This window comes from Spea bombifrons, chromosome 2 (assembly GCF_027358695.1).
Source record: "Spea bombifrons isolate aSpeBom1 chromosome 2, aSpeBom1.2.pri, whole genome shotgun sequence".
Taxonomy (NCBI): Eukaryota; Metazoa; Chordata; class Amphibia; order Anura; family Pelobatidae; genus Spea; species Spea bombifrons.
This window is the reverse complement of record NC_071088.1, coordinates 17,173,956-17,186,465: the sequence shown is the minus strand read 5'-3', so window position 1 is coordinate 17,186,465 and position 12,510 is coordinate 17,173,956. Positions and strand designations below refer to the sequence as shown.

The window sequence follows — 12,510 nt, the reverse complement described above, 5'->3', positions numbered from 1 at the left end:
TGACGCAACCAGATCTCTAGTCTTTTTAAAGGCAATGCAGAAAACACGCCAACTGTGTCATTTGGAATATAAGCATTTATTTGAACAGTTTATTACCATACAAATGAACAATTTGCCATTTCACACTCTAAATATACAACAAGCTTATGAAATGATGATACTTATCATTAGAGAGAAGAAAAATCATTTTTCACTGAAGACATTGCTTACAGAAAATTATTTTTCACAAGTGAATATGATTATTTATATATATATATATATATATAATATGTATGTGTATGTATGTATGTAATTTAGACGGACTGGTGAGCTAGTTACCTGTCTATGAACATTCTACTATGTAAATATTTTATGTAGGGTTGTATTCACTTAGCTGAGAGTTTGATGAAGAGTTGTGTTTTTCAACATATTGGCTTCACTAAGCATTATGGTGGGAAAACTTGAACAACTCGGTCGTCTCACTTTGGATGCTCAAGATCCAAAAGAAGAATTGCAGGCTGATATTAAAATATACTGGTGTTTAAGTTGTGGGTGTTTCCAAAGTGTAATAAGGTATAGTTAAAGGTCAATCCTTTCACTTGTATGCATTGCTGGCCGAAGACCCTCCAAGCCTCTATGTTTGCCAGCCCTCCAGAAACCTGATCTTATCATTGATGGAAATGACATTTTTAATGCTGAAATTCCACTTTAATGTTTAAATGGTGGGTAAAGTCAGAGGAGTGACCCGTGATGATGGGATATGCTGTCTTGATGAATTTCAAGTGGAGTCTGTTTTATATTAATTATAAAATCTTTAGATGTTAGGGGGATGGGTGCTGTGCGGTGTTGTGTTCTTAAGCGCAGACATTATGAGCCTTGTAACATGTGCTTTAATTGCTTCATTCATTGTAAGATGGATAGGTCTTGTAACACAATAGCTGGGGAATTCTACGGCGGGTCACCCCCTGTATCTCAAACATCTGAGTTCACTGAGTAAATGGGACGTAAAGTGTCTTACAGAGCATGAAGGTATTTCACGGCGTGTCAGCTTTAATTAGACGTCCCTTAGATGGCAACTGACTGACTGTTATCACATATAATTATTGTCAAATGCAAGTATTCAGAGACTGCATTGGGAGATTACAATACGCTGCCCAATCTAATGCATCTTCTGCAATATAAAACTCATTTTCATTAGGAATAGGTTCCACAAATCTATAGAAACTGCCTCTGTCTTTTAATTATACTATTGACTACAGCTGTAATTTTAGAACTAAAAACCGGCACTGGTACTAAACCTTATTTTTACCGGGTGCATGTGAAGCACTTTTCTTGCTGCCATCTCAGGGGTCTGCCGGTCAGCGGTACACCAGACACTTGTCTTTGGTCATCGAGCCGCATGCAAGACAAGCCAAACTCAACCTGCTGCATAAGGAAGAGTCCGGAGGCATCCATATGGGCACCCATAAAGTCCAAAATACTAAACCATATTAGGAGTTTGAGTCGGCTCACACTTCTCCACTCTTGGCAAGCTGGGCTAAACTAAGTATTATGGTAGAACCGGCACTGGCTTACCAAGATCTGCCCTCCACACCAGCTGTGAGGGGTGAACTGGATGTGATCTGCCACTAGTAACCATTACCTGGCCCCATACTAAAAAGGTTACCCAGTTACCTGTTAACAGCTCTATAAGGGACATCGGGCCAGTTTGATCATCTTTATAGGCCATAAAGAACATCCGTAGGCCTCTTTACAAGGCATCTACGTTATACAGCAGCTACTTTTTAAGTGCCAGCGCTTAAAATAATTTACAGCACACACAATATGAAATTGTTTAAAATACAACTCAAATTCCTGGCCTTAAGAGGACCTAGGTAGTTTTATAGCTTTCATGTTGAATCAAGAAACAATTTGTCTCTTTAAACTATCTCTTTTTGGATAAGATCATCGGATCATGTGGCTTACATTAAATCCATATGATCCAATGCATTAGCAGTTTGAATCTGTCACAATTTTGACTTGTAGTCATGCTGCTCAAAGCACATATTAAACATTGCAATCTATCACGCCTGTCTACCGATCGTCTCATATTTTACTTGTTTTAAACACAATTTGGAGCTGCTCTGACGCCCCCCACAAGCCACATCAATTTTTAAGCAAATGCATTGCAACACGTTGCTTGGAGACAGGAGGATGCTTTGTAGTTAAGTGTTTATTACGCACAGCCCCTCGTGAAAAATAAAACGCCATCAAAGTGAAATATTTGTGTGCTCTACAGCATTGCGAAGCGTGGGCTTTCTGAATAAACTTGTAAAAACAATTGCTAATAATAGATCCCTAATATTTAGGTCTCTGTGTCTGCTGGCCCTTGGTTATTTTTTAGCCACCTCTGCTGACGTACTCTTTAGAATAAGGTCTTGCGTGATTTTCCTGGCTGGCCTCCCACCCGTCTCTTTAGATAAATAAATGACCTGTATTTCTACAGTGACCGTGTATTTGTTCCTGAACTGCCTCGCTTGGAAGTTCTCTGTCTTGTCCATTGAACCTCCTCGTAATTCAGGTATCCTTCAGACTCGAGAGTTGGCTGGAAGACCATACTGGTGGTCAGACATGGATGGATTCATTGAGCAATACATGAAATTGTGTTTAAGCTGTGCCTTGGCTAAAGAAACCCCCAGGCCCACCAGGCAACTTCACCTGTTGTCCCTGCCCACCCTTGCCTTCCTCTACGGACCAAGAGGGCTCGCTTTATGCCACTCAAATGTCCAACACCTGTAGCTAAGAATGGTTCTGTATTAGATTGTTTGTCTTGGTGTACCTGACTACCTCTAAGATGCAGATAACCGTCCATAACAGTAAATCTCCCTAGGCCACAATGCGGTGACTCTAGAAATACCTGGTACCTATAGGGTATCGATAGCGTCCAAAGGCATATGTCCTAGCATTTATGTCCTAGCGCATCTCGTTTACAGTTCAGTTGTGAATTATTTTGTATTGCGGCCCCTTTAAGTCGCTTATCTGTGTAATCAGGTTTAATGTAATCCAGACGTAACAAAGTGTGCTTGTGTGTACAGCCCTTTATCATTATCAGATGGACCGCTGTAATTAATAGTAAACTGCTGCCTGTGGTTAAATTGGTTTAATATATAGTCTTTGTTTGCATTTTGGATGGAAGTAAAGAATGAACTAATACCTAAATACTGCAGGATTCTGTATCTGCTTACCAAGCCGGTTTAGTCATAATTAAAGGGTTATTGTAGGAGTCTGCTGAACACCATACAGGATTTATTAAGGAACAGTTGCGTGTAGGGCTGCAACTAACGATTATTTTAATAATCGATTAGTTGGCCGATTATTTTGTCGATTAATCGATTAATCGGATAAAAAAATACATTATTTTAAATTGAAGACAAATTGCAATAAAAAAACGTACAATTTACACTTTCATCTCTTTATTGCAATGGCCTCTCTCTATTCACCTTCTTATTTTACTGACATAATAATAAAAGCTACAAGAACCCAAACAAGGTGTTTCTCAAACTAGGTTTTAATACAAAGTTATTAGTAAATATTAATTCATATGTTAACTATTTTTCATATTTAATAAAAACTGAGAAAAAAGCCTTGTTTAAATTTTTTATTTACCAAACTGCCCCCAGTTATGCACATCTGACCCCCAGCTTGCCACTCTGCCCCCATATATGCCTTATACCTCTTATATGCCAGATTCCACTGTGCCCCCTGATATGCCACTGTGCCCCCTGATATGCCTTATACTCCTTATATGCCAGTGATATGCAACTGAGCCCCCTGATATATCTTTTACCCCCAGATTTGTTTTATGCCCCCCTGATATGCCTAATATCGATATGTCTTATACCCCCTATATGCCACTGAGCCCCCTGATATACCTTTTACCCCCAGATATGTTTATGCCCCCCTGATATGCCTAATATCCATATGCCTTATACCCCCTATATGCCCTAAAAATTCATAATACCCCCCATACACCACTATAACTCACCCATACACCACTCTGGCTCCTCCCCCTCCCATACACCACTCTGGCTCCTCCCCCTCCCATACACCACTCTGGCTCCTCCCCCTCTCATACTCCACTCTGCCTCCTCCCCCTCTCATACTCCACTCTGCCTCCTCCCCCTCCCATACACCACTCTGCCTCCTCCCCCGCCCATACATCACTTTGCCTCCTCCCCCTCCCATATACCACTCTGCCTCCTCCCCTCCCATACATCACTTTGGCTCCTCCCCCTCCCATACTCTACTCTGCCTCCTCCCATACACCACTCTGGCTCCTCCCCCCTCCCATACTCCACTCTGGCTCCTCCCATACTCCACTCTGCCTCCTCCCCTTCCCATACATCACTTTGACTCCTCCCCCCTCCCATACACCGCTCTGCCTCTCTACCCGGCTCCGTTACTGAAGGCACTTTCATTGCAGCTTCATAGAAGCCACAGTGTAAGTGAAGTGCAGTAACAGAGTCTGTCTGTGCGATGCTGACCCTCACCGGCTGTCAGAGAGGATGATTCTCTGTTAGCCGGTGGGGGTTTGCATCGCACAGACAGACTCCGTTACTCACCTTCACTTATACTGAGGCTTCTATGAAGCTGCAGGGAAAGTTCCTGTCAGTAACGGTGCCGGGTAGAGAGGCAGAGTGACGTATGGGAGGGGGGAGGAGGCAGATGGGAGGGGGGAAGAGGCAGATGGGAGGGGGAGAGAGACGGAAGAGAGAGACGGAAGTGAGAGACCGGCCGACAGTGAGGGGAATCCAGGTCTCCTGCAGCGTTGCGGGGGATCTGGATTCCGGTGTTATAATCCGATCTCTGTTTGAGGTCGGATTATATAAGGAGAGGGGTTTTTCAGAGCATTTGCTCTGAAAAAAACCTCTTTTTGTAATCGATAAAAATCGATCCGATTAATCGATGATGAAATTCGTTGCCAACGATTTTCATAATCGATTATTATCGATTTTATCGATTAGTTGTTTCAGCCCTAGTTGCGTGCGGTTCTATGAACTTTACATATAAACTAAAACCAGAAGGTCCTGGGCACCTTAAAACGGGCGTAATAGCATCCTCAAAAACTTTGTTTTCTTTAACAACAATGTATAGATTCTTAAAATATCATTTACTGTGTAAGAATAGTAAAGTCTGCCTTTGAGTTAGATGAACTTGCGCGGGTTGAAGGTAAATTCTCCTTGAAGGGAGACGTAAAAGCCAATTTGCCTAAACTGCGTCCTCCTTCAATAGCAGAGCGTATTGGGAGAGCACCAAAATAAACGTTTTTTTTTGTCTTTCTTCGTTCTTTTGACACAACTTTCTAAGCTGTGACAAGGTTTGGATTTCCGCCACCCAGTTACACGATTAAGGTTGTGTCCAAACTCCATTGTAGTTTCAGGAAGCACATTTAACATGGGGTTTGAAAAAATTATATACACTTAATATAATTGACTCGGTTTCGTCTGCTGAGTTTCCTTTTTGGCATGGTCAAACATGCCTTTCATATCAATTGTCACTTGTAATGTTTCCGAAACTTCATAATATGCCCTATAATTCTGTTATTTGTCCCAGTCTGCACCTCTGAACAGATTTTTGATAGTGCCTAAATGAACGGAAATCTCACTTTCCCCATTCTTTCGTTTTTAAAATGTTTGCTTTCCATTTCATGAACCATATAATTGAAAACCTAATCTTTATTTCTTCCTAATTTTGTTTTCATTTTCTCCACGTCAGCAGATTGCACACACTTGACCCATAAAACCTAGGATATAGGAGCACTTTACAGTAATTGCAGAGTTGTAAAATGTGACCTTTCCGTCTCTTTAATTTATCATTTTTGCTATTGGTTTATACAACATCTATGAGTACTTCTAATACAGACATTTAAAAACAATATTTATTTTTAAGAAAAAGAGTAGAAATTACTACAAATAGAACCATTCATTACACAAACCAGTTTTCATTTAATAAACACTTATAACCATTATATATATATACGGTGTGTAACATATATATTTTTTTTTTAAATTCATTTTGCTGGAATAATAAAGTTTGTATAACACACCCTCACACAATTAAACATTGTCGCCATATAGTCTGCTACATAGAAGAAATTCTGTACCTGAAGCATATCCTATATTCTCAACAATTAGTTTTGTGGTTCAGGACCCTTAAAGTGCTTACTGCATCTGAGAATATCGATGATGTGATTGTATCTGAATTTATTCTCATTTATGCATTATTTCACTAAAACTCTCTTTTAAGGAACATAACTATAATATGAATAAAAATGTCCACGACCCCCCCTCCCCCCCCAGGAACATAGCATTTTTAAGAAAGAACCTATTAGATATATTGTGAAGTGATCATATACATGACGATGAGTAGCGGGAATCCATAACGGGAAATCCACAACTCGTGTTATCATACACTTCTGCGTTGTGTAACCACTCCATATTAATAACAATATTGTAAAGAGGATTAAGAGAATAAGTAGCAGACAAGGTAGTGCATTTATTATGCCAATTTTATTTGTCATTTGGCCAGCCTCAGTAAGGAATCCAAACCTGATAGATGGACGTCTTACGCGTTTTGCGCCCAACAATGTCACATAGTCGTAGGTGGTGTGGATAAAGCAGTGTGCTCCATAGTGTGTTTGGGCTGCTTACAAGGAAGAATTGGCTCACCAGGAGTCTGATCCCCCAACGGTGCCATCTGTATCTGGGGTACTAACACCCTCCTGGGAACTGCCACCATACGGCTAGTTGGCCTAGGTGAGAGATACACCACTGCTGCCATCCACTTATTCTCTTTCTGTGATTATTCACTAAAATAAATAGAGCATTTTATACTCTCTTTGAGACTGAGCTAGGTGGCAGCTGTGAGCTAGAGGATAAGCCATACATCACCATCTATTTAACTGGATACCGAACTGTCGTAAACTTAATTGAAGAATTCCTTCAACGTGAAGTCAGAATAAAAGTAATTCTGAAGCCTCTCGATTTTTTTTTTTTAAGCAAAAAGATCTGTGTGCTTCAGGGTGTGTGGAAGAATGCAGGGGAACATTGCTATAAACAGATCTGGCTTACGTTAGAGATGTCCTAATGCCTCAGACTTGCATACAAATCTATAATTGGAGGAAAGGGGGCCCAATTTAGTGAATTGGCCATCATGTAAACAGTGATGTCATAGGAACGCTCGGCAAATTGCATGCCTGATTACACCGTTTCAGATATTCTAATTTTAATCTACTATTTTAGAATTCATTATTTTTGCATTATGGTCTAAATTGAACTATTTGCTCATCTTTACAAAATGATGTGAACTGCCGAAAATGTTCTCTCTTCAATACATTCTACGTTTTTATATTACTATAAGGAGAAAGGAAGGCAAAAATAATTAATTAAAATGATGAATCTTTTTTGTGTTTTTTTGTTCTTTGTTTCCGAGTGTCATGTGAACACATATGAACAAGTAACTAGTTTGATACTAATTCTCGTAACATTAGGAATGGGCAGAGACGGACATGTCTTTGTTTTTAGGGGTGTCGCGATAAGGCAGGGCTTTAATAAGAATTATTTTTGACTTGATTGCTATTTATATATTTTGGCATTTTGTAGGCATATGATGTATTTTGTTTACACAATGGAATCATTTTCTGCTGTTTAGATGCATGCTGTAACTTCTAGAACTGCAGAGCATTTTGATACACAGATGACCCTCCTTCCTTCCACAGAATGTTTGTTGCATTTCAGCGGAGGAATAAGCGACAGTGACATTTTCGTAAAGAGAATCACTAGGGAGGTAAACGTTACAGGCTGTTGTAAGACCAGCTTGCCAATTAATTGTGAAAGGCAAGACGACCAGGGTTAAAGCCCGTCTGTGGTCGGCATAATAACTGGTGATAGGTGTTATGTGTTATTGCCGTGTAGCTGAGCGGAATTCAGTAGCTGAATTAACTGTTAAACCAAAACGATAATCGGGGCAGGCATTAAATGACCCAAGTGCACCAGTGGTGATAGTACCTTCTCTGCCCCTGCCGATAACCTGTGCTTGCAAATGGTAAAGCCGCCAACCATAGCCCTGCTGCCTTCTACTACCTGTACAGCAGGTGGCGCTGACTGACATATCACATACAGACAGAATCCATCGGAGAATGGGAAGACAATTTACTGCGTTCTGTCATATTTTAAGAATGTGCAGCAAAGCTTAGCAGGAATCCCAATAGATTTGGAGGTCAGCAAAGCTTTGAATACGGTTGGAACATGCCGCTCAATCTCGCTGATAAGAAAACTACATTCCCTATAGAGGCAGTCTGCCTGAAATATTCACACGACCTCTATGTCATGTAAATAATTCTATACAGCATAACACAGATTGTTTAGCCTGCCCTGTATATGGGATCTGTACGATTTAAGTGCTTGGGAATGGTGTTCGGGTTACTAAAACCAACAATATAAAATTTAGTTTCAGAATTTATATAGCAGTTAGTTACTTAGGTCATGGGTTCTTGGAACAGCTTTCCAGTGTATATGGTAGTGATAATGCGCACATTTATCGAGGACAGGGGCCCTCCATTACTTTATTAGATATTTGAATGTATTCCTCCCAGTGGTTAGTAAATGTCTCTTGCGTACCTTAATAAGTCTATTGCAGCACATACGAATAAACGGAATTAGTAGCCAGTCACAGCAATTATTGTGCATACGAATAACAAACAAGCTGTACAGATAGAAACATATAATTCAATTAAAATGAAGAACCATCCATCCTATGTATTCTGCTTGTTTTTTTCCACCTTATTCAGTCCACGGTGTTCTCCTTATACCCATCCCAACAGTTTAAGTTCTCACTGTTTTAGCCTACCACTTCTGCTGGAAGGCTGTTCCACTCAGTGAAGTAAAGCTTTCTCATATTACAGCTACTTGGCTGATGGGCAGTTGTTTCACTGTATGGCAGAGTTCTAGATCACTGCTTAGCCAAATCAGCACTTCAGCTGCTGTGGGACTACAATTCCCAGCATGCTACATGACTCAGGCCAGATTGGAACAAACACTCGTTCCTCAATAAGATCTCCAGACTGTTTTTAATAGACTGTTATTTTTTGTTGGCCTTTCTTGTAACTCAGCTTTCCAAGAGGCCCATCACTATGAATGTTCTGCTCAGCGCTCCCCTGTTTGGAAGAGTCGAATGTTTGCACTTTTGCCCTAGCAAAAAATAGCATTTTAAGAAGAAAAACTGCATTTCCCAACTTAATTTGTTTAGAGAAACTGGCAGAACATTACCTGCTTATCAAATCAGCCTCGGATTAGGTTCATTTAATAGATATATACGGTAAGTTGTAACAGTATAAGCCGAGTCTAGTTTCGACTTACACAAATGGTCGATGTTTACTAGGCTCTGATATCTGACATTCACTTAGAAACGGCAACAAAATGAAAATGTATAGAAGAATAAAACAATTAACCTGATTACGACGTTGCGTGAATTGTAGCAAGCGGATGTATGATAAGGCTAGGCTGCGATTGTGATGTTTACGTGAAGACGATACAGTATGAAGACCGTGGCGTGATGGTAGGTGTAAGAGAACTCTAGATCAGGACCGTAATTGGCAAATGATTTAAGTGTTGATTATTGTGAGTGTTGAGTTGCCTCTGATGTCATCTAAATAATTTGTTTCAAATACCGTATTGGCTCGGATATAGGCCGCCCCCGTATATAGGCCGCACCCTAAAAGTTTGGTGCTTTTTTAAAGAAAAAGTTTTTTTTCTTTAAAAAAGCACCAAAAAAAACATGCTGCCACTCTGCCCCCCCCGAGATACGCTGCCGCTGTCCTCCCTCCCCGCGATACGCTGCCGCTGTCCTCCCTCCCCGAGATCCGCTGCCGCTGTCCTCCCTCCCCGAGATCCGCTGCCGCTGTCCTCCCTCCCCGAGATCCGCTGCCGCTGTCCTCCCTCCCCGCGATACGCTGCCGCTGTCCTCCCTCCCCGCGATACGCTGCCGCTGTCCTCCCTCCCCGCGATACGCTGCCGCTGTCCTCCCTCCCCGCGATACGCTGCCGCTGTCCTCCCTCCCCGCGATACGCTGCCACTGTCCTCCTCTGCCCCCCCCTCCTCGACTTACCGGAGCAGACTCCCGGGTGTCTTGCGGGGCCGGCGAGGGACATCTACGCAATACGCGTATGCAACTTCCGGTACCGGAAGTTGCATGCGCGTATTGCGTAAATGTCTCCCGCCGGCCCCGCAAGACACCCGGGAGTCTGCTCCGGTAAGTCGGGGGTGGGCAGAGGTAAAACGCTTAGATAACCTCCCGTGCCGGCACCCCCCCCCGTGGGAAGTGCTGGCAGGGGAGGCTGTCTGAGCGTATCGGGGAGAAGGATGCAGGTCCCCTGCACCGCTGCGGGGGATCTGTATCTTAACCCCGCTGCCTGCCCGGCGCCCGGGACTGCATGTCACGGGCGTCGGGCGCTAGAGCCCGAATATAGGCCGCACCCCCACTTTAAAAACTTAAAGTGGGGGAAAAAAGTGCGGCCTATATTCGAGCCAATACGGTAATTTATGCCACATTTTCACGGGGGGGGGGCGTCTGCAAAGAGTTGTGTGTTCAGTTTCCTCTGTTTGTACAGGACTGATCGCTCTACCTGAGAACTCCCCAGGGTAAACTACCTGGAGCTCTGGCTGAGTGGCTTTGTGAAGAGGCGGAGCTAGTCCCAGTCAGCCTTTAGTGCATTGGGAGTGGTCGGGGTGTAAGCAGGGAGTGGGTGTGACCAAATGCATGTCCACTCCCCTGAAGAGGCATCCAGGTCCCAGTTATGGTGATCAGGCTCCCCATGGGCCGTAGCACAGTGGAGGGTCCTTGTAACTAAGCACAGACCTCCATACTGTGGCTCCTTCACACCTCCTGACCCCCCGGTCACGCTGCAGAAAGTGCAGAGTATAAGGAAGTAAGGGTAGGTCAGGGAGTATGGCTGAGGACACTCCTCTGTGGGAGGCCAAGGGTAAATTCACTATGGAATACATCATTGGGTGTAAATATGCTCAAATTCTATTTACATTTTGAATTACCCTTTCCTCTTCGTGGTCACTGATTATAAGGTTACTGCGTGCAATGGGATAAAAACTGCAGGAACTGGTGTTATGACAATTGGTAATTGACCATTAATGACCTTGTTTTGTGTTCGAGGTGCAACTTTTTTTCAGGTAGTTCTCGATGCATTAGTACGGAAATATTCTCTGCTTTCCTTTCTTTCCTACTTGATCTGTTCTGGGAAATGGAAGCAGATAAGATGTTATAAACAACTGCTACAACTAAAATGGGACTAGGAAATGCTTCCGTTTATTGGCTAGCCATCTCGCTAACGGTGTATAGAGGAAAAATGACCTAGTAAAATGGGCTTCTGACTCCGTTTTAATGTACAGTTTGAGTGATGCGATGAAGTAGTAAGTTTCTCAAGTGTGCGCCCAGAAACTGAAGATCTATTATCATCATAAAAGTGAGCATGAGTGAGCAAGCTGTTGATCATATCAGTACTCTATACAGTATGTGAACTGTTAGGAATGTGTATTCTTATATAAAACATACTGTTTCAGGAAACACTAAATCTTTCATTTTCTTCCTGTTTAGCTATTATGCTATATAACCGGGTACTTCTAAAACTAAAAACTGAAGCTGAGGAAGAGAACCACACTTGCCGGGGTTTAAATGAATACCAAGAGATTTTCTTCATTAATTCCATTAATTGTATAATAACTCCATGCTAAGTCTGGGGAAATTGCATATTGTAACGGGTTTTGAGCATCGGCTCTTACTCATACGCATACCACTGATTAAACTTAGTACAATAGTGAAGGATAGCAGTTTGACTGAGGATAGGTTAATGTATTAGGGCTCGGACTTTGTGGATGTACTACAAAGTTTTAACATTTTACAAATTACTTGTAATCAGATGCATTGGCAAGCTTTTTAAGGAAGCTCATTGGTTTAAGAGAAAACCATATTAAAGGAACAGGATAATGTCCCTGACACCCCTATTAAAGACAGAAAATAAAAAACTTACCTGACCTAGAACCCTGCTGCTGCAGCTCCCCTCCACTGGCGTGGTCCCACATTTTTTGTATCTGACTGCCAATCAATGGGAGAACTTGCTGTGCATGGGGTTCTAAATAGACCCCCACAACAGTGTTTACTGCACCATCTGATTGGTGGTAAGTATATCATGTGCCAGGAGATTGGTCTTTCAGATCTTATCCCCTACATTCTAAATGGCTGTGGGGTGGAGGAAAGGGGCAAATGCATATAGAGAGAACTCTGCAGAATGCCCCATGCATTTGCAAAATCAACACTCAAACTTAAAGGGGCGACACAGTTATTGTATGCATCCATATTTCCAAGGCAGTTCCCTGTTGGAGGCTTGTTGTTCGTTTTTATTTTAATTGAATGGGTTCTGTTTAATCAACTGCCCATAACAATTTTTCACGTTCTTTTGAAGTTCAGAATTATGATGATCTGGGC

General features: G+C 42.1%; 2 protein-coding genes across 2 annotated transcripts in view; one reads left to right on the top strand and one right to left on the bottom strand.

Annotated features, from left to right (window-relative positions):
* Nucleotides 1-12,510, top strand: part of CMSS1 (cms1 ribosomal small subunit homolog) — a 150,398-nt gene that overhangs the window by 98,740 nt on the left and 39,148 nt on the right. The window lies entirely within an intron of this gene.
* Nucleotides 1-12,510, bottom strand: part of FILIP1L (filamin A interacting protein 1 like) — a 127,170-nt gene that overhangs the window by 94,922 nt on the left and 19,738 nt on the right. The window lies entirely within an intron of this gene.